The 24,240-nt window shown below is 43.5% G+C and overlaps 1 protein-coding gene across 4 annotated transcripts in view; it reads left to right on the top strand.

Moving 5' to 3' along the window:
* Positions 1–7,524, top strand: part of FHIT (fragile histidine triad diadenosine triphosphatase) — a 512,422-nt gene extending 504,898 nt beyond the window's left edge. For all 4 annotated transcript variants that reach the window (XM_008503541.2, XM_030458483.1, XM_030458484.1 and 1 more), the window contains one exon: positions 7,005–7,524. The gene's annotated coding sequence lies outside the window, so the exon portion shown is untranslated. The remainder of the gene's footprint in view (positions 1–7,004) is intronic.
* Positions 7,525–24,240: the final 16,716 nt, after the last annotated feature.

Raw genomic sequence — 24,240 nt, 5'->3', positions numbered from 1 at the left:
TGCTTCTATACATACAAAATCCCAGCAGAATTCAGACTGTGAACCTGGACTTCATCTGGCAAATCTTAAATCATTCCGTGCATTCAACTTTCAAGAGTAAGCCTGCTGGAAAACTGCCTGTTCTGCTAAGTTTTCCACAGGCTCTCAAAGAAAGAAAGAAAAAAAAAAGATTTACAGGGCAGAAAAGAAAATGGAAAACACTTGGCAAACACTAATGTTTGTGCTCTTACAAACTGAAAGGTTTTCATTTTCTACCTGGAGTCCCACAAGCCAGATTCTTCCAGTAGAAGTGAACTGGCCCCTGGAGATCAATACGAGTTATGCTACAATGTACACTGCAGCAGGGATGCCAAAAGCTCCCTCTCCCCTGTTCCCCATATGTTGTTTGCTATCATCCAGCACTCTCATTTCTCTGTCACTTCTAACTGTTTCCTATTTTTTCCTCTAAAGAACCTAAATGCCATAAATATCCCTCCTGTCTGTCTGTGACTCACTGCTTGCAGCCCAGCTTGAGCAAACTTGATCTAACCCAGACAGTGGGTGTGGTGCTCTTACATGGCAGCTCCCATATCCTGTGACCTTCTGTGATCTCTGTTTGGCCTGGTTCATCAGACTCTTTCCCCTCCACTTTATCTTGCCTAATGACCATGCTCTCAACTTCTCCAGTCGAATTAGCTGTGCCAACTTTTCTGTGGACTGGCACAGAGAAAGCTGTGTACCTACCCTAATTCCTGTCTGTGAAGGAAACTTGTCCTGGGCAGCTGGGAAGTAGGACCCCTCAGGGTTTGGGGCATCAGGGTTTGGACTGCACAGTCAAGTTTACGTGGTGACTGCTGGAGTTGTAATTAGACACTCACTTTTCACCTTCTCAGAAATATGCTTCTCAAAAATTAATTACTCAGCCAGCAAGAGCATATCCTTAGGTAATGCATATGTAAGCACTCTTTACTAAAAGAGGCATTATGTAGCACTTCATCTAGGGCACAGCAGCAAACGAGCAGTACTTAGGATAAAAAGGCATAGCCATAGCCCTGTTGCAATGTGATGTGGGTCCCCATTATATGTTTGGTAGTTTTTTGTGGCATTTTTTTTTAATCTGGTTAAAAATTGGAATTAAATCCCCATATATCAATAAAACATTCTGAGGTTTTTCTGATACTAAACACAAAGCCAGATAGATGGTATAAATATCTTCAAGGAAAGTCATGTGGCTGGGTTTTTGTCTCCATTTGTTATGAAAATATATCACTGCATGGATGACCTCTTGATAAGTTCCCCATGACAGTAAGGTCATTACCTTTCCTAGAACAGACTGGTAAATTACATCTTACCGACATCATTATCATGAGAGTATTTGCCTAAAACAGGCAGTCCTTCCAACCCTTGATTCCCAACAAAAGGTATTACTGTCAGTCTCTTCTCCCTGACATAGTTTATTTCTGAGGGTTAAGGCTTTGAACCTGACATAAAGGTATATCAGAGCACATTCTGAATTTCTGAAACTTTATCTACTCTCTTAAGCTTGCTTCTAAAGTGATGAAGATTGAAAACTTTTGGCAAATTAACAAGGTTATATACATCTTTCTTCAGAGCTATTTGTGCTTTTCACCTACAAAGGATTTATTTTGCCATTGATAAGTTTACCTGGATGCTATTTGACTTGAACTTTTTCATGCAGCACAGGGAAGGTCAGAAAGAGCTGAATGTGGGTGTTGTGAAGGCCATAAATGGCAATTTTTAAGGCCTCATGCATTATTTCTCTACTTAAGTGTTTTGTTCAAACAAGTCCAGCTCAACTTCATTAGCCTGGACAGGATGGGCTTTCAGAGCTACCCTTATATAACTCACAAGTCCTTCACTAACTCTCACAACTCCTATATGACTTGATCAGGTACAGAGGCACCTTTTATCTGTATTTGTAGGCTATCTGATCAAGAAGGATTTGAAGGTGACTTCTTAAGATGTACTTTAACAAGGGATTTAGATTTTGATTCTCTCCCTGCACATTTGTTGGAGCTGATCCCTCTTGGCTATTTGGGGAGCCACAGCTGGGTGCTCCTACACCAATCCCCAGAAGTATCCAGACATTTGCTTCAAGAAGTTATCCCCATTTAGCTTTCCTAATTTTACACCATTAAAAAATACTTGTTTTAAAATAATTCATTCTTGTACAGTTGGCTAGAGCAGATGAAACTGAAATGACTGAGAGAATTTGTGGTTTTCACATATTTCTGGTCTTTTACTGCATGTCCCCCTGTCACTGTGTCCCATCTCATTAGAAGGATTTGTCACTTCTGAATCATCTGCAGCACGTGTGGGATCTGCAGGGATGTTCATGGGGCTGTGTCTGCAGGGCTGAAGTGCAACAGAACTTCTTGTGGCTCTGGAGGAGGAGAAGCAAAGAAAAGAAAACCTTTCTGTGGGAAAAAGCAATTGCCCCAGTTAGTCACTTTCTTGCTTAGGACCAAGCCATTCCTTGTTCAGTGATGCTGTCATATGGCCACCTGTGTTTGATAACTGGTCACTCTTCAAGGTGGATCAATGGGAAAAGAATCATTACACAATGAGGAAAATTTGCTGCAGCATCTTAATTTGCAACTTCCTATTTTCAGATGCACCTTTCAAATTTTCTATCTATTTATAACTGGGTAGGTGTTTTGATAGTCTGTTTTGTGCATTTTAAATTACACATGCCAGCAGAAAGGCTAAAGATTAAAAGAGTTGCTAACCTTCAGATAGTATATGAAAAATGTTTCTCTTCAAAGGAAGTTTCACTCTTTATTTTTGTTTCTGAAGAAAGAACCAGGCTGCACAAGTTTCAGTAGTTTTCCTAGCTTATGCATAACTGAAGTAATACTTTTATGCCATTAGAAAAGTAGTCAGTCTTACGTACAGTGTCAAAAAGTCTCTTTGCATAAAGGGATTGACAGTGATATTCTGTTGCTTAGTGCTTTCTGAGTTACAAATATTCAATAGCTTCTAATTGCTTAACCATCTGAATATTTTTTGTCATTCAACATGCAAAATTCATTTAAAAATTTCTCCAAATAATGAAGGCTGCACAGTGGTGCAAGATTTCTGATGTCAAGTCCCCCCTTCATTCCCAGACTGGCAATGTTTCTAGGGAACACAGTCTTTTCAACTTTGACAGAGAATATGAATTTTAGTCATTTTTTTTCACCCCACTGTGAAAGAGAGATGATCTCATTCTTTGAGAGCACTCATCCTGCCTCACAGCTGCCTCTTCTGCACCAAGATCTCAGCATGAGTGAAAAGATGCTGTTCCATTGACTTCAGCAGGGAAATTACCACTGTTAGCAGGAGATGACCAGAGGCAGTTTAGGCTGGCAATTTGGTTTGCATCTGGTTTTGCTTTGCAACCTCTGACAATCTATGCTACATGTAAGGACCAGAGCAATCCTATCACTTTCTTTACATTTAGGCAGTTACAACAAGATGGATCCCTTCTCTTCGAACCCTTCTCTGGGAGCTTAGCTGAAAGAAAATCCCTCCCATTGTACCTGGTACTTTAAACTGAATGAAAGCACAAAATAATGATTATGTCTTCAAGTGGATCTGGGACATGTGCTGGGCAGTGAGAATACGGCCAGACTGAGCCCAAAAATGCTGGACCAGGGCAGCATGGAGCACAGAGCAGGTTGTCTCTTGTGTGGATGCCACAGCTGCAAAACATGGCCAAAGATATTTTCTGCAGTCATGTTCCTCCAGTGTAGGCAGCTGTTGGCAAGCAGGACCACCAAGCAGGCATAGCAATCCAACAGGCTGTGGCTCTGGGAAGGACAAAGGGATCAGGGCAGAGGAGTACAGCAGGGAAGGACCTCTTGTTTGCAGGAGCCTTATTTTATAAGCAAGACAATTTTTTGAGCTCTTACACTGGAGTTAGGCTCAAGGTGGTGCCTGGTCCTGAGGGCTTTCCAGAGAGTATCGGTGAGAGCTGTTCATGGCTGCACTTAGGAGTTGTTTGCATATAATCCCTGAATAAATACACATCCTCGTAATCAGCTATAGATTTCTTTGCACTCCAGACTTAAGTGCTATTAATTATATCCCCCACTCAAAAACCTCCAAGAACCATTAATTAGAAAGCAGGAGCTGACTGTTTGCTTGTCTGGTTGAGATTGTTATGACCTGAGAGTGAAATATAAGCTTCAAAAGAAACCTGTTTTATGAAGGTCACCTTGGAAAATACCACAACAATCTGTCAGGGGAAGAGAATGCAGCACTCCAAGTGTGCATTTCAGTGTGATATTATGCTTTAAGTAGTTGGAAATAGCAAGGAGAAGATGGATCAGATCATAGGCACTATGCTTTTTCACCCAAAATTCTCTTTTTTTCTGCAGTAAGTACATATAAAGTAATCTTTTTGTCATTTCAATTGGATCCAAGGAAAGTTAATATCAACAGAAATCAAACTGACAAACATAATCTGGCCTGGGCTGGTATTTTTGAAGTGTAAAGCATCCAGAGCCACCACCTCTGCAGCAGGGAGACAGTTTATGCACAGGAGTCAAATTATTACTTCAAGGGAAGATGTAAACTGCCAGAAGAAGGGCAGTGACTGTGCACAGCACCTGTACCCACCCTTAAAAGGCTGAGGGCAACAGGCTTCCCCAAATAAATGTGGTGTGCTAATGCACAGCAGCCTCAGTATTGAGCCTGATTGTTATCTGATTGAAGCATATTATTATTGTTGAAGCATTTTATAATTTCTTATGAAAACAAAGCTGCAGTAAAGTATGGTTATAAGTGAAAAGTTATTTTCTTGTGGGAGGCCAGCATAAGCATGATGTCCTCCTCACACCTGTTTAGGGCTCTGGTTTGAGGCTGTAACTAATACTGTGCTGAAAGTTAAACACTTCATTTTCTGGACTTCCATTTCTGTATAGATGGCCATTTAATTCAGCTGTAAAGAGCAGGTGAATTCCATACAGCACTGCTTGGATCCTGTAATTATAGCTACAGTAGAAACGTCATGGCCAGGGACACAGGCAAGGTTGTGCTGCATAAAGGCAAAGCAGCAAATGTGTTAAGTTAGCAAAGGAAGCTGACAGAGGACCAAATGTTCTCTTAACTTGCACATCCAGCATCATGAATGCTTACCTGGGCTGTCTGTCAAATAGTGAGTACTTTCAGTTTGATCTATTCTTGATTCATCACTGAGCTTTATGTGTGTCACGTTTATGAGATGAAAATGAAGAAAGCCATGGGATAAAGCACTGGGATAAAAGTGTCAAGATGTGGAACGATGCTTCAAATAAGGATGATCTCACCTGTGACCGAGTACTTTTTGTACCCAAACCTGTGCTAAATATTGCTAATCTCTTGCCCCCAAAGCTTCAGAAGGATGCACTTACTAAGCAGCCAAACCCTCCTGCAAGCAGATTCACAAAACACGTGCCAAGTAATTTACAGGCTGCCATCAAACTGTCAGTCAGGAGTGGCATACAATGGGAACTGTTGCTCCAAATGCCATCAGAAGGGGAAACATATGTTTCAGTGAGAAAAGACAATCAAAGAAGTGGGCGGTTGGGGAGTTCCAGCCACAACAGCAGCAAAGGATCCAAGCCTCACACACAGCCCCGGGAAACAAGTTTGTGGGCTGTGCCCTTGTCTAACAGTTGGGTAACAGCTTTGTGTTAAATAAGCTGAAATAATTTTCCAAGTATTGAAGCCAGCTCTAAACTTGCTCTGAAGTGAAGGTACAAAACTGAGGATACCAAGCAAAAAGCCCACTTCAAGATCAACTATTAGCAAAGGTTTGTATCGTGTTATCCTACTGCTGTAGCTGCTGCATAATAGAACTGCCCAGAGGGACACTTGAAGCAGCAACTCAAATGTGACCTCAAAGCTTAAAAGCTGCCTTTGTGCAAGTTTTGGTATTTAGGCTGGGTAGGTGGAAAGGTATTCATAACTCTTTCAGCAGCTAACTGGTTGATAAAGGATGCGAGTGATGGACATTGGAAATATATTGCACTGAGCATCCTTGAGACTCTGCTCTACATGAAAGGATGGGGATGTGCAGGGGTAAATCCAAATGCCCAGTTTGCATTAGCACCATTTCTATTTCTCTGCTTCAGGAATACCTTCCAGGTCTGTCATGGCACCTAATACAGATCTTTTGCTCGGATGAGCCATTAGGATGAATGCTTAAAATTGGAACAGACCAAGAGATGCTTAAAATTGGAACAGACATGGGAAAAATACCCCATTCATCCTCCAGAATGTGAGACTGGGGGAATTTTTGGGGGTGCTGGTCCTAAATCACTGGTTTGTAATACATTGGCATTAGGTAGAGTCATGCCGGGTCAGGATTGATGAGGATATACAAGAGATGATGATTTTGAAAGAGCATTTGCAAGAGCTTATATAAGAGATCGTGCACCCCAAAGACTCTTGCATGAGATTATTACAGCAAAATTGATTTGAAAAGTAAGAAGCTGGATTTGATGACACAAGATGCCCTTTGTAATCTTTCGTTCCTATGACAAGCAGACAACAGAGCTGGGGACTGTGCAGCCTTACTCAGAGACATCAGAGAGGTAGCTTCACTTCATGTTTGTTTTTTTGGTTTTGTTTTGTTTTGTTTTGTTTTGTGAAATGCTCTGACCTCCTTTGAAGGGAGCTTTGTGCACTAGAAATGAAAAGCACAATATGAAAGGCAGGCATTACTATTATTTGGAAATGAACTTTATTGAAAAGTAGATAATAAATCAAAAAAATACTCCTCCTTGCTCTGATACAAAATTTTAAAATACTTGTGTGCAAGGATTTTCTCCTTTATCACACAGGCAATAACAGGATCTGCAGTGTGTGTAGATTTAACACTGAACATTGCCTTTTGCCTGTTGCTGTCAGTGTTTCCTGTTGGAACATGGTAATGAGCACCTGACTCATTAGCAAGAAAAAGCCTTACATTTTGTCTTACTAACAAAGATCAAAGATACTATTATATGTAACTATCTGTTATGCTTGATATTTCTCAGGTAACAAAGTGTTTGAAAAACATCCTGCGACATAAGAAATTCCCCAGAAAGGAAGACCTCATTCTCCAGCTCTCAGCGGCCCTGGAGCTGCAGCTGAGCAATTTCATTCTGTTCTACAAATATGGGATTCTTCCTTGAAAAAATTTTATTGGACATTTGGGTATCATCAAGGTTGAATTTCAGCTAAGACAACTAACAGAACTGATTCAAAATATTGTTCTAAGTGGTAACGCATATTTTTCCGAATTGTGTGCTTGGGAACGAATCTCTTTTTAAATTGTCCCTTGGCCTAAATTGAACTAAAGTTCTAGGAAAATCGTGTAGCAACTGTGTTTGGGTACATTACAAAGTGTTTACTCCATGTTGTACTTTTTCAGATTAGGTTAGTGAGCAACTGTGTCATAGAAAAATTAGATATGTTAGCATAATGATAATTCATTTAAAAAAATAAAGCTTTGCAACAGACTAGCCAAGGAACTTGGAAAGCTACCATTTTGTCAAGTAAGGTAGTGTCACAAGAAATAAAACACTTCCTAAGATCTTTTCCTTTCTCTGTTCCATTTAATGCATTGTCACAATGCTTCTGGAGCTCAAGCTGATAGCAAACACTCTTGTAAAAGCTTCTGATGGGACAGTAAGCACGCTGGGGTTAGACTGGCATGAATGTGTCCTGCTTGCAACAACATGGGAGCCACCCATGGGAATTCTCCCTCGGAAAGAAATGCTGTGTTTGGAGAGCCACACGGGAAGAAACCCACCATGGGTTAGGTTTTGGTCACTAACAGGTAAGAAAGGAAGAGAACTCAAACAACCTATGGAAAAGAATAAAAATGAGTCTGCAAGATATGCATGAAAAGAGGACCCATAACCTTGCTCCTGAATTGCAACTGAAGCTTTCAGTGACCCCTGAACAGAAAGCAAAATAAACCAAGTCTTTCAATAGGAGCCATGCTGAGGGGGGGGGCTGTTAGGTACAGGTTTACCTGAAGGCATGAGGAGGTCAGGATCAGATCCAAAGGAGAGGCTGGAAGTGTTTTGCATGGCTGGCAGGGCAGGGTGGTCACTGTCCAGAACAAATACAAGTACTCCAAAATAGTCAGTGCTAAAGGGTTGCAGCCTGACCTGACAAGTATGAAAATACATAATACATGGATTCTCATAATTTTCCCTAAGTGTCTATCTGCTCTGTACTGCAGAAGAATTAAGTGCATTGGTTTGAAGTCTTTGTTCTGGTCAAATATAAATAGAAACACTAGAGCTGATGGTTGAGTCTGGTTTTTACTGTGGTACTTTTAAAATATTGCTTCTGGAAAGCCAGTTTTATTCAAAGATTTACCATGACCCAATGTGGCCACCAATATCTTCCATTATCCCTTTTACAAACTAGAGATTGTAACACTATTTCTTTTTCTATGCAGAGTAAATGAAAAGTATGTTTTGATGGTGTCTGCAGTTTTGAGACCCTGAATAAGGGCTGAATAAACAGGAAATGAAGGTCAGGGGGCAAGAAGTGACAGAGAAGAAAAGGTGAGTAGTCAGGATGGTCACAGACACTGTAAAATTGTCTAACAAACCATTATCCTTTTGCACTTTAATATTTAAAGCAGCTGTGTTTTCACATAGAAGGAAAACAATGGTTGTGCTACTGGAGAAGAGCTAAAAGAAAAAAAACCTGAGCATCAGGTACATTTGCAAGGTATTCCAAACCTGATGTTCAGTGGCTTGCTATTAAGTATGGAATATTCTGTATTAATTCTGCAGCCTGTGATGAGCGGGCACTGTGCCAGCCTTTTTGCATGGGTGCTGCTGAGCAGATGAGTGCTGAGCTCTATGGAAGATTTAATTTGTGTAAATGAGGAGGCCGTTATCACAGCACTAAAGGTCCCATTTTTTAAAAAGCCTCCTGTGGCATTATGCACAAAACAGCCTATTTATGCAGCTTGAAAATATTTATGTGTTTCGCTCTGGCTTAAAAAGGGAATTTGCAATAGATGAGGGACATGAGAAAGGATTGGAGAGAGAGATAAGAAGAGATTAGAAAAAGCAGATCATGAAGTACATGACACCCTGCAGCAGTATGTGGAGTAAACCTCTCCTTTTCTTGAGCCCTGAGCCTTGAGGATGTTGTCTAGATCATTCATACACTTTCTATAGACTTAATTTTCCAAAGGCAGAGCCCTGCATACAAAGATGCAGTTGCTGGAAAAGTGAGGATAGTCTGTGTTGAAGGCATTGATGGTCTTTGTAACCAACTTTGTCCTCTCCAGCCTCAGTTATTTGCTGGAATCATGGCCAGGGCTTGCCTTTGTGCTACAGGGGGTGCTGCAGGGTGCTGAGCTCCTCCACCAAAAGCAGAAACCACGGGGAAAATTACCAGTGCCAGGGGCTCAGATGGGCATGGTGCAAGTGGAGAGGCCCTGATGGGGGGTTTCATAGCACAACAGAGCTAACTGTGCTCACTAGTACATGGCTCATGTATTTTTCAGCTATTCAGCATCGTTCTTGCTCAAGGTGCAGGAGTGTCCTTCCCAGCACCAGACCCTGGTCCACCCCAGGAAGCTCAAAAGTTCTTGTGTGTGGTCAGACCAATGGGTAGGGAATAAGCCATGTTGGATCCTTGATACCCTCATGTAGTATTTCAGAAATGATACATGACTCCATGACACAGACATCCTTGTAATCTCCTCCAGAACACATGCACCTTATCCACCAAGGTATCAGGCTCTCATTTGATCCTGTGCTCAAATAGCACAATGATTTGGTTTTAATTATATTGCACAGAGGGGAAAATGACTCTTTGGTCTCTGCGGGAGCCTGACTTGGCTGCAAACTCAGGATGACATCTAGGATGAAGGCTTCTGGCTGTGATGAGTAGAGTCAAGGTCAGTGTCTGGTTTGTCACAGCACCCTGAAACTGAGCACTCCTTCATATAAGAAGTACCTGAATGCATGTGGGATCTGGGGTGGATCTCACCATAGTTGTAAAGCAATAGAAACTGTAATGCCTCAGGACCTATAGAAGTAATGAAAAACTTTCAAGCCCATATACACACACAGCAACAGCCATGAAAGTACTGAAACCATTTCTATCATCTCAGTTTTCTGTGTCCTCCTATCCACTCTTCATCTCCTGTCACTCTGGTCGATGGCTGCTGGGAAGCCTTGTCCCATTCCTGCAGCCTATTCCTAATGTTCAGGGCAGCAGAACTGTAAAGGAGAAAATGCTGTTGCTCATGTAAGCTGTCCTGTGTGTTGGCAGGGCTGTGAGTTTCAGAACAGAGTGATGTATTTCAGTTCCTGTGAAATTTCTGAATAATCAGCTCATCAAAAAGTATCATGCAGAGTTCCCTTGTAGTCCTTTCCAACTTGCCACCTCTCCTGCCAATAGCTCTGTAGGGTGACCACAGCTTGGCACAGCCCATTAGCAGAGCTCTTCACAATCACTCATGAATAGAGCTGGCTGGAAAATGCAATTTTTCTTCTTGGAAAAAAAAAAAAAAAAGATTATTTGGTGGGTCAGGGGGAGATGTTTGGCTTGGCATTCCAGGATAAAGATTTTTCTCCACTGCTCTCTCCAGCATTTTTTTCTTGCTTCCAGCTGTACCTCCCTTTTTCCTCTCTACCCAATTTTTTAGAAGATGACTCCAGGAAAAAGAAAATAAAAATCCCACTTAAAGTAGCCAAGCCACTCAGACTCTTTTTGCAGGATGTGCACCAACTCCCAGGATCTTGTCCAGCTGGGACACCTGGGCAAGGTGTCCTTGGACCTGTACTTTTTTGCATCCATTGCCCAGTTTCTACTTCAGAGTTTCTGCAAGAGATCCCCTCCCTGAGCAGCTCAAGACCTGCTATGTAGGCAGCTGGGAGCTGGTGGCTTTGGCTCTGCTCATGGAGAGAAGGCAGGTGCTGGAAGGACCTTAAATCCCACCAGTGGTGCTCTGGAGACAAGGGCTTGAGCAGCACATCCCTGGCCTGCTTTCAGCTGCTCCTCACAGTCCTGGGTTGTCTCCAGGCAGGGTCTCACCCCTCCTCTTTGACACGTTGTTTCTCAGCCACAGGTGATCATTGCTTTGGCTTTGAAGAGCAGAGTTCCTCCCTGTGTCCTCTTGGGATGCTCAGAGCCAAGATATGGGAAGACCAGGCAGACTGTGGCCTCAAGGCAAGTGACAGCTGCTGTTGAGGAAGGAAGTACAAAGAAATCAATGGTAAATGTTTTAAGATTAAAGCCATGGCATAAAGTAGCTAGGATTATTGGTTTTTTTAGGACTTCAATAGTGGCACTGACTGTGGTGTTTGGTGTGTAGGACTTAGAACTCATGTGCACAGGTGGGACAGGGACTCATCCATCTGGGAGAGGTGGCTCCATTCTGCCTGTCCTCTCCTTGGCTCTGCCCCCAACCCTTCCACCAAGCAATTTCTCTGTCCCTCTTTACTTGTCTCACCCCATCTCTTTCTGCTCAGGCTTTTGTCATTTCTTTTGTCACCATAGTGACAGGAAAGGAGTGATGATTGCTGGAGTAATTTCCCCTATTAGCTAGTGCTGGCCTTTCAGCCTAAACCAGGACTTCATTTTCCCCAGGCTCTGGCTGAACCCCAGCAGAGCAGCATTTAAAAGCGATGGGAGCCTTGGTGCACTGAGGTGTTGCCAGAGCTGCTCTGGGACAATCTGGGCAAGGAGGGGACTTTCAGGGCACTTGTGTATTTCACCTCCATACAACAGGGATGCATAGAGAAAAGGGCAAGAAATCCATTCTTGCAAAGGTTTGGCCCCAAGTGCATTTGCTGTGAGTCTTGTGGTCTGAAAAAAAACAGGGATCTGCGCAGGTTTGTCTGTTCTAGAGTGCATAGGGTTACTCTGGGGTGCATAAGAAATGCTTCTCAGAGGTAACCACTTGCTCTGAACCATGCAGTGGTTGGCAGAGACCCCCACATGTATCTCCAGCTCAGTCCCCACCCTCCTGCACAGCTTCTTGCAGCATTGGCCATTCCCAGGGTACCCATACCAAAACTGGGACCAAACTTAGCAGCTCAGGACAAAATACTGCTCTTTCCCAGGCTCTTCTAATTATTTAGTGCATGACAGAAGCACAGACAGGACACACACACACAAATACAGACTTAAAAATCAAAATCATTAGGTACACAGAGATGTTTAAATAAAAACCAAGCTACTGCAAAGCCAAGAAAGGTCACAAGATGTGAAATGAAAGCTGATCTTCTGTTCTCCATTCCAGCAGCACTGGTCCCTGCCACAGAGGAGGATATATTAAGAGGAATCAACCTTCATTTCAAGTGTGCTGCCTTTTGTCCTCATATCACAACACTAACATTATCCCCACATAATTTTGTATATTTAATTTTACAATAGACTGTGCCAGTGAGCACTGCCTGTAAATATTTGATCACCACCATTCCTCTAGGATTATCTTATCAAGAGTAAAGATATTAAAATAGAAATCTTGTCATGTTACAGCCTTTATACTTCCAGCCTGAGAGTTGATTGACAGAAAATGAACTGCCTGAACTAGCTCGAAAGTGTCTTTTCACGGAGAGCTTTAATGCCAGAGGCTATAGGAAAAAAAAAGAAAAAGAAAAAAAAAGGTAGCTAGTCATCAGAAACTAATGCCTTGCTGTAGTTACAGAGCTTTTGTAGTGAAGATTAAAAAATATGAATCTACTAGGGGTGTTTTTACAAGTGTAAAATGGTGTTGGTCTTTTTGTATCTTTTTGCCATCTCTCCTGAGCCTTAGAAAGAGCCTTCCCTTTCTTCCTGCACTTGAATATTAGATGCAGCCTTGCTGCAGCTCACAGACACAACTTGAAGTTTTGCAAGAGTAAGCTCTTGACTTATCTAACCTACAAAATTTCTTTTTGGTGATAAAATAGATTGCAAGCCAGGGCTGAATGTTCCTGCCTAGCTTGGAATATCAAACCACTATAGACAAGTCAAGGTATTCATTTATGGCCAGTTAAAGGCACACTTTTAATGCTGTTTTAATCTTACAAAATTGCCCTGAAATTGTCACGTGTCTAAAGAGCATCACGCTGCAAATATATGGACAGTCCCTGAGGGCTCACTCAGCCTCTGCTCCTGCACAGATCAATGAGAGTTTTTTGCTGGAGTAAGGACACAAGAACAAATTCAGGAAGGCACCTAAGCATGAGCAAACTTTAATCACAAGCTCATGTTCCTTAGAAATCAATAGATGCAGGAGCTGGCTGGGGCGAGGGGACAGCAAGGGGTGTGGGTCCCAAATCCGTGCAGTGCCTGCACCCAGGCAGGCAAAGGGCCAGTGGTTCCTGGCATTCCAGCATCCAGAATAAATCTGGTTTTGTCCTGTCATGATCCTGGAGGGTAGGAGAGGGTGGCTAGTTCACTGATCTGTCCCATCACAATGACAAACTGCAGCCACGCACATTAAATCACCCAAGACCTTCAAGGCAGTAACAAAGTGTTAGTGCAGGATGAGGGAGGTTGGAGGGGCCCGAGGAGATAGTGCAACATGCAGCATTTTCTTCTGTCAGAGCACTCCTCCCACTTTTTTCCCTTCCCAACATGAACAATGACTGTATGAAATTAAAATAATGCTAAGCAGCCTATTGTTGAGCTGACATGAAAAGAATTTACATGGGTGGGTCCCTTTACCAGCACTGTGTGGTCCCTGCCACACTTCTCCTGGGCTCTGAAGGCAGAAAATCTTGTCCTGCCCTTTCACTTACAGGAAAGGTCAAGAGCTGTGGTTTTGTTCAGTGTGCTCAATGTAGTAAATTAAAATATACTGGCATGCTCATCAGCTATTAACTGTCTTTGCAATAGCTGTAATTAAACAGATAAAAGGAAATCTTTCAAGACAAACTCTGATGTGGTGGTGGAGGAGTGCAGGAGTTTCCTAGGACTCCAACATGGGTTTGTTTTGTGCCTCCCCACGAGTTTTCCTTTCCCTGCTGCTTCATGCCCCATACTTACAGCTGCTGTGTCCATCCAGGTAACATCAGCAGAAGGTGAGGGGCTGATCAGGTTCAGCTTCTGCACATCCCTTCCCTGGGAACACTAGGAGTGAGCTGAGCATGCGCTGTGCTGGGCTCTTGACAGCCCTGATGGAATAGAAACAGCCAGGCAATTTTCCCAACCAGGCAATTCACTTGCAGAAATACCAGTTACCCAATTCCACTTAGAGCCTCAAGGATAAGACCTGGAGAATGTGAGAGAGTTGGCTGCTCTGGAGTTTTCAGCAAACTTGGAGGTTTTAGAAGGTTTAGCAGCTGGGGGCCTCCGATTCAATGGGTGGTAGAGTTAAAAGCCACGCACCCTGCTTTGAAAACTTCCTCCAAAGAGCCTGAAATGAAGAAAAACCCCAACAAGGCAGAGTAGTGCAAAGCAGAGGAAGGAACTGAAGGAAGCAAAAAGTAATTACCTGAGCCAACTGTTCTAATTATATACACACAGCAGACAAACGGTGATAGCAATTGTTGGTGCTCTTAAGACGGATAGCAGGAAAATGGAGATACAGTAGAAAATGACAGATATTAAGGAATTAGTATTCATTATGCTAAAGAATGGGGGCGGGTATTTACATTAGTCAGAAATGAGGCATGCAGAGAGATGGGTGACAGCAAGGAGAAGCTTAACAACCCAGAGCGTGGTTGTGATGGGTTTCCCTGGTAGCTGTGAGCAAGGGGGAGCCGAGCCCAGCGTGATGCCACGAGCACCACTGCTTTTCCCCTTCAGGGCTGAGCAGCACATGCTTTTCACAGGAGCAATGCTCCTATCAGCCTATTTAGTGTCTCCTGTATGTACCTTCCTACATGTGAAAGTGCAGCATTTCCCTGAGAGGCTCTGGAGCACCAGATGCACACATCCCACAGAGGGGTGTACCCAGCACAGGAGTTGTTTGTCTGTTCATGGATAGCCCAGCTGTGCTTGGTTATACAGAACTTATGGCAACCAAAGTGCAGCTCTGGCTACAGGACCCAGGGCACTAGGAAGCCCAGTGCACAGCCAGAGGATAGCGGCATAGCACGTGTGATGAGCTCAGTGTGCTCCCTCTTGACACAGGGCTTTTGGGGACAATAGGGCACCTCTACCATGCTGTACCAGCTGGTTTTGATCTCCTATGTGCTCATGGTCTTCAAGGTCCTTTCACTAAAATGTCCTGAAGCTCCTGGTGAGTTTGTGCCATCCTTCTCTCCAGGTACTATCAGCAGACACCAGCATTCCTCTGCTGAGGCCCTTAATGAAGATAGATGGTAATCAGTGTAAGCTTCAACCTAGGCCTTGAAAAACTTCTCCTTTTACCATTACTAAGGCCCTATTAGCCAGTTCCCCACCCATTCCTGAGGTATTCAGTTAATCCCCACCTTCTCCAGCGTGGCTTATACTGTTAGATATTCCAAGCACGAAGACAGGGGATTCACTGAAATCCCAAAGGAGGAGAACTGTTGGATTTCCTTTATCTGCAAGATCAGTTGAGGATTTCAGGTTAGCCTTGCTTGGTAAATCATGTTGCATTTTATCCCGTTTGTCTTCATGTCTCTCTAAATGTTTTTTCTCTGAGAATATGTCACCAAGCTCAAGTATAGGATCCTGTTTACTTCACAGACCCTTCTTAAACAGATGCACTACATTTGCCATGCTTCATGCATGCAGTCCCCCCCTGAGCTGATGCACTTGTTAAGCACCTACCTGAGTGTCCATAGGCAAGATCCTGCAAAATTACAGACCAAAAATTCCCCACTTTCTGCTGCTGGCGGACCCGTACCCATTGCTTAGGTGCCTAACAAACCCAACAAAGTATATAAAGACCACATAAAAATATATTCTTGCATATATTTTCTTGCATATATTTTCCTGCCTTGTGCTAGAAGCCAGCAGCCCTCAAGTCCTCTTGTTCTGCACTTAAATATGAGGTCTACCTAAGCAAGTCTCCCTTCATCCTTTTTTGTTCCTGACCTATTACACACAGCTTGCTTTTTTGTCAGGGCTTCCTTCTTAGTGCTGCTTAGATTCTGCTAGTTCTTGGTCTTTCTAAGCTGACGTTTTTTATCCAATTCAGCTTATAGATCCTTAAAAGTTTTTCCCCTTAAATGAGAGGCACTTTCCAAACCTGAAGCAGGTGGCCTGTCCCCACCTGCTCTCTGTGCAATGATGCAGATGCTCCTTGGGTGATCAGGCACTTTATAAATTTCAAGCCAGAACTGTGTGGGGGAAAAGAAAGGAAAAGGAAAAGGCAAGAGAAAAAGAAAAAGAAGAAGAAAAAGAAAAAAAGAAAAAGGAAAAGGAAAAGAAGAAAAGGAAAAAGGAAAGGAAAAAAAAATTTAAAAGTCCTTCCAGGGAGCAGAAAATCAACACAACTTTAGCTCACTGCACACAGGCAGAAACATCTCACTGCCTTAAGTCTGAACAGATGTTTGTGCCCCAGCTAAATTAAGTTTTTCAGGTACTACCCGCAGGCTCAGTCTCCTCCAGCAGTGCTCATGAGCCCCCTTGAGCCCTGTAACCAGAAGGGAAGGGAGCACTGAATCCCAAAGCTCTCCTGGCATAAACCAGGCTGCAGATTATCAGTAATCATCAGTAAGTACCTGTGCTATAAATACTAAACAGAGGGTTTCTAGTCAAATCCAGCAGCCAAGTAGAAAAGCATCACTTCTAGCCTCCAGTCTCCTCTCCAAAGCCCAAGCTGCCACTGCTGGCCCTGGAGTGGGGCTCTGGCTCCACACTGTCCTCAGCCTCTCTCTGCAGTGACTTTTTGATTGGGTTGAGGCAATGACTGTCAGCAAAATGAGAGGGGAAAATAAACAGTTGCAAGACAACAGCCCCTTATATGTGTGTGTGTGTGTGTGTGTGTGTGTGTGCACACCTGTGTCTCTCCCCTAGGACAGGCTTCAGCACACTTCATGTTCATCAGAGCTAAACACAGACAGATGCCTAGAAATGCTGAGATGGGCCAGGGTGGTTGTGGGGAAACTGTAAATCCCATCCTTTTCCTATAGAATGGCATGAAGGGACAAAGAAATAAATACAAACCATCAGGCACAAGCTCAAACCACGATGCTGCAGACTCTTACACTTTGCTGGGCTGCAGTGTCAGCTGCAGCAGCACAGGGGCTGAGTCTTCCCCAGACCTGAGCCCCACACCACAGCCATGGCCCTCCAACAAAATACATCCATTACGTAGATGGAGGTGTAGATGAGACAGGTAGAGATATAGGTACAGATATAGATTTTTTTTAATGTATTTATACATAAAGGTCTTTATATATAAACTCCAAAATGTTTAAAATGTGTATATATATCTATATTTATATGCTTATATATTTATATTTGCTGGTTCAACAAGGCCAAGTGCCGGGTCCTGCACTTTGGCCACAACAACCCCATGCAGCGCTACAGGCTGGGGACAGAGTGGCTGGAGAGCAGCCAGGCAGAAAGGGACCTGGGAGTCTGGATTGACAGGAAGCTGAACATGAGCCAGCAGTGTGCCCAGGTGGCCAAGAAGGCCAATGGCATCCAGGCCTGTATCAAAAACAGCGTCACCAGCAGGTCCAGGGAGGTGATTCTTCCCCTGTACTCAGCACTGGTGAGGCCACACCTCGAGTACTGTGTCCAGTTCTGGGCCCCTCAGTTTAAGAAGGATGTAGAGGTCCTGGAACAGGTCCAAAGGAGGACAACCAGGCTGGTGAAGGGACTCGAGCACAGGCCCTATGAGGAGAGGCTGAGAGAGCTGGGGCTGTTCAGCCTGAAGAAGAGGCGGCTCAGGGGAGACCTCATTGCTGTCTACAACTACCTGAAAGGAGGCTGTAGCGAGGTGGGAACTGGACTCTTTTCACAGACGACCATCAACAAGACAAGAGGACACAGTCTTAAGTTGTGCCAGGGGAGGTTTAGGTTGGATATTAGAAAGAATTTCTTCACGGAGAGGGTGATCAGGCTATGGAATGGACTGCCCGGTGAGGTGGTAGATTCTCCGTCCCTGGAGACATTTAAAAAAAGACTGGATGTGGCACTCAGTGCCATGGTCTAGCAACTGCTCCGGTGGGTCAAGGGTTGGACTAGATGATCTCTGAGGTCCCTTCCAGCCCGGCTAATTCTATGATTCTATGATATGTTATATATCATTAAATATGAGTATGTAAAGATATTTTAGAAGGACTGTATATATGGATGTGTGCGTATGTATATTTATATAAATATATATGTGTATCAGGTTGTCCATGGGAATGAATGAAGAAAGAAATAAAGGCACAGCTACAAGTTTGTGGCATTTCAATTGCAGCCCCTGGGCAGGCCTGAGGTAAGGTGAGGAGACACTCAAATACTTTGTCAGCCTTGTAAGGAAAACTCTATTCTCCGACTGCTTTCAGCTAAGCAGCTCTGTTTTAATAATACTTGCTTATTATTGCCTGGCAGAGACAAGCAGAAAAAGATGTGGATAACTTCCTCTAATGAACCTAGACATAATAATACATATATATGTATAGTAGAATCATAGAATCGACTGAGTTGGAAGGGACCTCAGAGATCATCAAGTCCAACTCTTGATCCACTACCTTTGCAGTTACCAGACCATGGCACAGAGTGCCACATCCAGTCTCTTTTTAAATATCTCCAGGGACGGAGAATCCACTACTTCCCTGGGCAGCCCATTCCAATGCCTGATCACCCTTTTGGTAAAGAAATTCTTTCTAATGTCCAGCCTAAACCTCCCCCGGCACAACTTAAGACCGTGCCCTCGTCTTGCTGAGAGTTGCCTGGGAAAAGAGACCAACCCCACTTGGTATATATATGTATATATATCCACACACATATCTTATATACACACACAGGTATCTTATACTTCTCTCCCAGACCATCAGAAGGCAAAGCGGCTCAGCTGGGGCTCTCTGAGGCTGGGCTGGCATAAACACTTAGTGTAGAAAATCAGCAACCCGTCACCAAAGATTACCTAAATTGTAGGAGAAGAGGAATAATCTTGCTCCCTGTAGCTCTGCAGAGGTTTGTACATGAAAAGTGAGTGTGCGTGTATTTGTAACTGAAGCCAGATGCATCTGGATAAACCTGCAGTGTGTACATGGTACACACACCCTTGACTTCTGAGCAGCCCCAGCAAAACAGGAGCTGATGCAGAAGCAATGAGGGGTTATGGTGCACAAGGAAGATGCCTGGGACTCGTGTGGCATCCTCAACTCTGCCCTAACAGGACAGACTCAGCAGCCCTTGGGCAGGAGAAACCCCTGGGCACAGGTGTCTCGTTTCCACATTTTATCCATATTTAAATCTGATGGCTGCTGCCTTCAAGCCTGACAGGTGCCCTGACACCTTTTCTTTCCTGCCACCTGCCCGCCCAGCGGACACAATGCCTGTCTGTCCACAGTGTCTGTCTGTCCAGCCCCTGGCTCACATGCACAGGGAAGGAGGAGCTGTCATGCTCTGGCATTTCTCTTCTCTCCAGCACAAGGATCCTGCTGAAAGAAGTGAGGAAATAATATCAAAACCCCAGCTGGCGCCTGACAAGCAAACTGACATTTAACAAGCCTTGCACCCCACTCCCCCCCCCAGCATGAAAAATAAGTGAGGTGGGAAGAAAAGCCAGGGTGTGTTGTGCTATGGCTGCAAATCTTTTGGGTGAGCCTTTCTGGCTCCCCACTGTAAAAAGCACTTTCATACACATTGCTAAAATACCACAAAGAGTATTGCCCCCCTCTTTTCTGTCTCGGTAGAAGCCCTCCCACAACTGTCTGCACACAGAAGAGCAGTGGTGTTGAGGCAAACATTTCACCATCTTCAGTTCCAGCAGCAGGGGAAGGAGTGTACGCAAGGGTTAAGTGACAGCTTATTTACAAGTGACAAGGGTGTGCAGAAGCCTAGAAGATTTTTTTTCCCCAATTCTCCTTGGGTGACAGACACTTTACAGGCAGGGCTGCTGTCCCTGGGAACGTCAGTGTGAAATGGAGAATCAGTGGCATTTACAGACTGAAGTTTCTCCTTGTGTTCAATGACAGAATAAAGGGGAGGAAGAAAAAAGCCAAACCCCGTGAATGTTTTTAACCACCACCACCTCCAGCCTGTTTTTATGCCAGCTCTAACTCTGGCTGGTTAGACTCGCTGTGCTGCTGCAGGGAGAGGCATTTGGAGCTGCTGGTGGACAAAGCTGTGTTCTGCTCAAACTATTTCTCACTCACTTAATTATATTCTGCATTTACAGTTTTACAGAGAACAGATGTGAAGGCTTACCTTGGGACAGATACATTATGTATACAGCATTAACTTCACACCCATACAGTCCCCAGTTTAATTACACAGCCAGTGGGAGACCCAGGATAGTTTGCTGGCAGAGCAGTTGGTGTCATTAGCAATTCCCAAGACCTCAACTGGCTGCAAGCATCCTCACCCAGGTAGGATGAGCTGCACTGGAGATCCACCCCAAAGCAGCTATGTGTGAGCCTGACCTTTGGGCTGCCATCACCAACACCCTAAAATCATCAGAAGACCAACTGCTGGTGCACACCTATGGGTGTGTACAAGCTCCAGCCTGAGATTCACCTTAAAACAAAGTATTTTGGAGAAAAGCCTTACTGTGATGTGAAATGTGAGGCCAAAGACAACTTGGACATACAGCGTTGTAGTGGTTTGTTTGATCTTCGACCCCTGTCAGGGGAACATCAGTATGACAGGTCCCCAAAGGCCACATCTCTCTGCTAATAAAAAGCCTTTTAGCAACACTCAGAGAAGGTTTGATCACAGCCTCAAGCTGGATTTAATAGGTGGTTAAAAGCACAAACTAGCATTTGGTTTTGTCAGCCCATTTGACACAGCTTCTCTTTGAAATGACATAAGCAGTGACAATGGCATTACATTTTTTAGCTTCACAGGAACTCCAAAAATTCCTACAAATATTAACAGATTGAAAATTGACCTAAAATTTTGCTTCTACTACCATAAAGCAGGATAACTGCTCTAAAACAGCACTATTTTTCTCTATCAAGCCCATTTCATCAAAGCCAGAAAAGGAGATAGTTTCTGTACTTGTTCCTTCCCAAGGTGAACAGAAAGAAGGGCCATTTTCCTGCTTTCCCCTTTACATCTTTTCCAGGTGGCCAACAGCTCTGTTGAACCCTTTCCCTGCAGCCACCTCTCATTAGCCAGGCTGCCCTTCTCCCTGCCCACTGAGCAGCTGCACAGTCCTCCAGTTCCAGTCCAGGAGAAAAATCATTAATATACATATGTCAGGCAAAATTAAAATTGTCCCTATAAGTTATTCTGTGACGCAAGGTAGCACCAGCTATATTAAATCCTACTAATTAATATTGAATTAATTCTTTTCCTTGCCTATTACCATAGAGTGCCACTGCATAGTACAGAGGCAATTATTATCAAGATATTATTATTTCAAGATATTATAACTTTCAGAGTTACAAAATAGGCATATTTGTTAGAAACAGCATGACAAATCAGTCACTGTTAGAGCTGCTCTACCAAGACTAGAAAAATCCTGAATAAACAGCAATAGGTCAACAATTTGCCAGAAATATCAGCTGAATCAGGAGCCTGAGGTTTCATCTCACTGGAACATTACTTATTATGTGCACAAAGAGCCCTATCTCAGCAGAACACTGTGCATTACTTACTGAAGCCCCAGCAAGGCATGGCCTGTGTTTCACTAAGTTGCCCTCATTGAAGCTTAATTCTTTGTTAGGTGTTGCTCATCAGCTTCCTGAGCAGGAAGGGCACAGAGTGGGACAGACAAACTTTGCCTCTTGTAGCACAGAAGACCTTTGCAATGGCACCTGAGGAAGCACAGCAGTGGGCAAAACTCAGGTGAAGTGGCCAAATTTTGGCAAACATGCTCACTACTTGTCACTCCCTTGGAAGTGATGCAGGAAGCGTGATGGCACTTTGTTTGTTTCTGCTTGTTGGGAAAATGCCCTTCCATCCAGCAGTGCTCTGTGTGATGGTGAGTTCCTTGTTGTGTGCAGCCCTCATGGTTAGCATGAACAAGGGGAATACAAGAGGCTGGGTGGTAGGAGGTGGTGAGCACCTGGTCCTACTTTACTCCTGCAAGATCCAGCACTGCTTGGTCCACACGTGCCATGTAAATGGATGAATCAGGCAAAAAACAGCTCACCAGCTCCCCATGTCTATGCATCTTGAAGAGGCCACAATGCTTTTGGTCTCCATCCCTACCAGGGAGACAGATGATGCCTTTTATTCCATGGTGACTTTCTCAATGGGCTTAGATGATCTGTGAAGTGAAGCCTCTGAACAAAGGCCTCGGTAGCCTTTTGAAAAATCCAGCTCTTTGTTTCCTTGCTGGAAGTGGAAAAAAAAAAAAGAATTAAATACCCCTTTCCTAAAGCTGTAATGCAATGAGTCATTTGCTGCCTGACAGGAGACGTGCCAGTGTCCCTCTCTGTGCTGCAGTGATTTGACTAATTACTTCTATCTGCTCCAGCAGAAGAGCAGCTTCCTCTAGCTTTTCTGCTGCTTGGGTCCTGTCTGTAGTCAGCAGAGAAGTGGGTAGTGATGGGAGACATCCTTCTGGTTGGGGCTGTGGCATTTCACCTGTTCCTTACTCCTACTGGGTGGCAGGTCCCAAAATTAAGATCCCACGCAGCGAAAATCCAAAGACTGAAATGCTGAGGCTGCATTGCTTGGATATTTTGGGGTCAGTGTGGGGGCTTTCACAACTTCTCAGTGTGTCGTGGTTGCCTGTTATGCACAGCCCATATATCTGTATGCCTCTTGGCTGCCTGACTGCTGGGCTGACAGGTCCCAGGGGACAAGGACACACATGGCACAGCCACTGCAGTGCTCCCAGGGGTCAGAGCCTCCCTGGGAATTCAGCAAGGCCATCAGGCTTTGAGGGAAACAGTACTGAGTTTTTAAGGTGGTATTTTCTTTCAGCTCAGAAATCCTCCTTGCAGATATGGGCACTGAATTGCTGTAGATCTTACTCAAAAACATCACCCACAGCAGCTGGGCAGAGGGTGAGGACAGCAAATGGAGCTTGTGGAGCTTCTTCCAGCTCTTGCAAAATGCTGCTGTCTCCTCTGAGCTGCTAAACAGGGCCCAGGACTTCCACAACTGTTAATTAGAGGCAAATGTTATTAAAGTAAATTAGAAGAAAAGGCAGCTGCGTATGCAAACTGTTTATATTTTTTTATACTTGTTTAAAATCACAACTGTGATTTTTAATTATAGTGGATCAAAGAAAATCACCACATTAATCCAATGTAATCACGTGTGAGTTGATTTGATAACAACATTGTATTTAATTGGCAGTAAGCTCAGGCAATGTTAAATACAAATAAAAAGCACTGACACATTCTGAAGACTAATTAATATGATAGACTGGTAGCAAATGCATTGTTTATTACTACTAATTTCCAGTAGCTGGTTCAACACCATTTTGTTACCATGATCCCCAGTGCTGTGTCCATCAATGCATGGTATTTAAAAGGAAAATTAAACATGATTTATTTTAAGGAGGAACAAAGGAGTTCAAAGAAAATGAAATTACACATTTCAAATACCAAGCTGCAGATGAAGAGCTTTAAAATACAGGATTTTTCTCTTTCCAACTATATATATGCCATGATATGTACACATAATTCACAGTAATGTGCTACATCGGTGATGGAAGACGCTTTTTTTCCCCTGCACATTTTAATGCATTTAACAAACAGTTATTTTTTTTCAGGTTATGAGAAAACATGCAGTGAAGTAAACAGAGATTACCCTCAGGACTCTGGCAAAGCCCAGCAAGCCATTGGAAGAATTTCCCTTGGCTCCAGTGGGCTCTCAACCACATTCTAAGCTTTCAGGATCAGGGCCTGTTATCTTTTTTTATCCTTAGAAAGTATGAAGCAGAAGTGAAGAACACTCATTCATTCAGAGAAAGTCTTTAAAATACAGTGTCCTGAAAGTTTGCTAAAGGTTTCCAGGGAGTTATACAGATTAAAATTCTCCTACCTGATGGCACTACCTGCTCTGGTTGGTTAGGGAATGTAATGGCACATATTTGTCACACCTTGTTATAGCCTTGGTCAATAGAATAATGGAATAATCAATCATCTATATTTTAATGTGAGACATAATAAATACAGTACATAATAGTCAAACAGGTCTTCACCAAGGAAAACTTGAACAATTACAGTGGTTGTCAATGGTAAACTGCCTATGATAAGTATGCAAACATTGACCCCAAGTGTTACACTGAGAACATGGAAATTAAAATCA

Source organism: Calypte anna, chromosome 12, assembly GCF_003957555.1.
Source record: "Calypte anna isolate BGI_N300 chromosome 12, bCalAnn1_v1.p, whole genome shotgun sequence".
NCBI lineage: Eukaryota > Metazoa > Chordata > Aves > Apodiformes > Trochilidae > Calypte > Calypte anna.
Note: the sequence above shows the minus strand (reverse complement) of the source record. Positions and strands in the feature narration are given on the sequence as shown.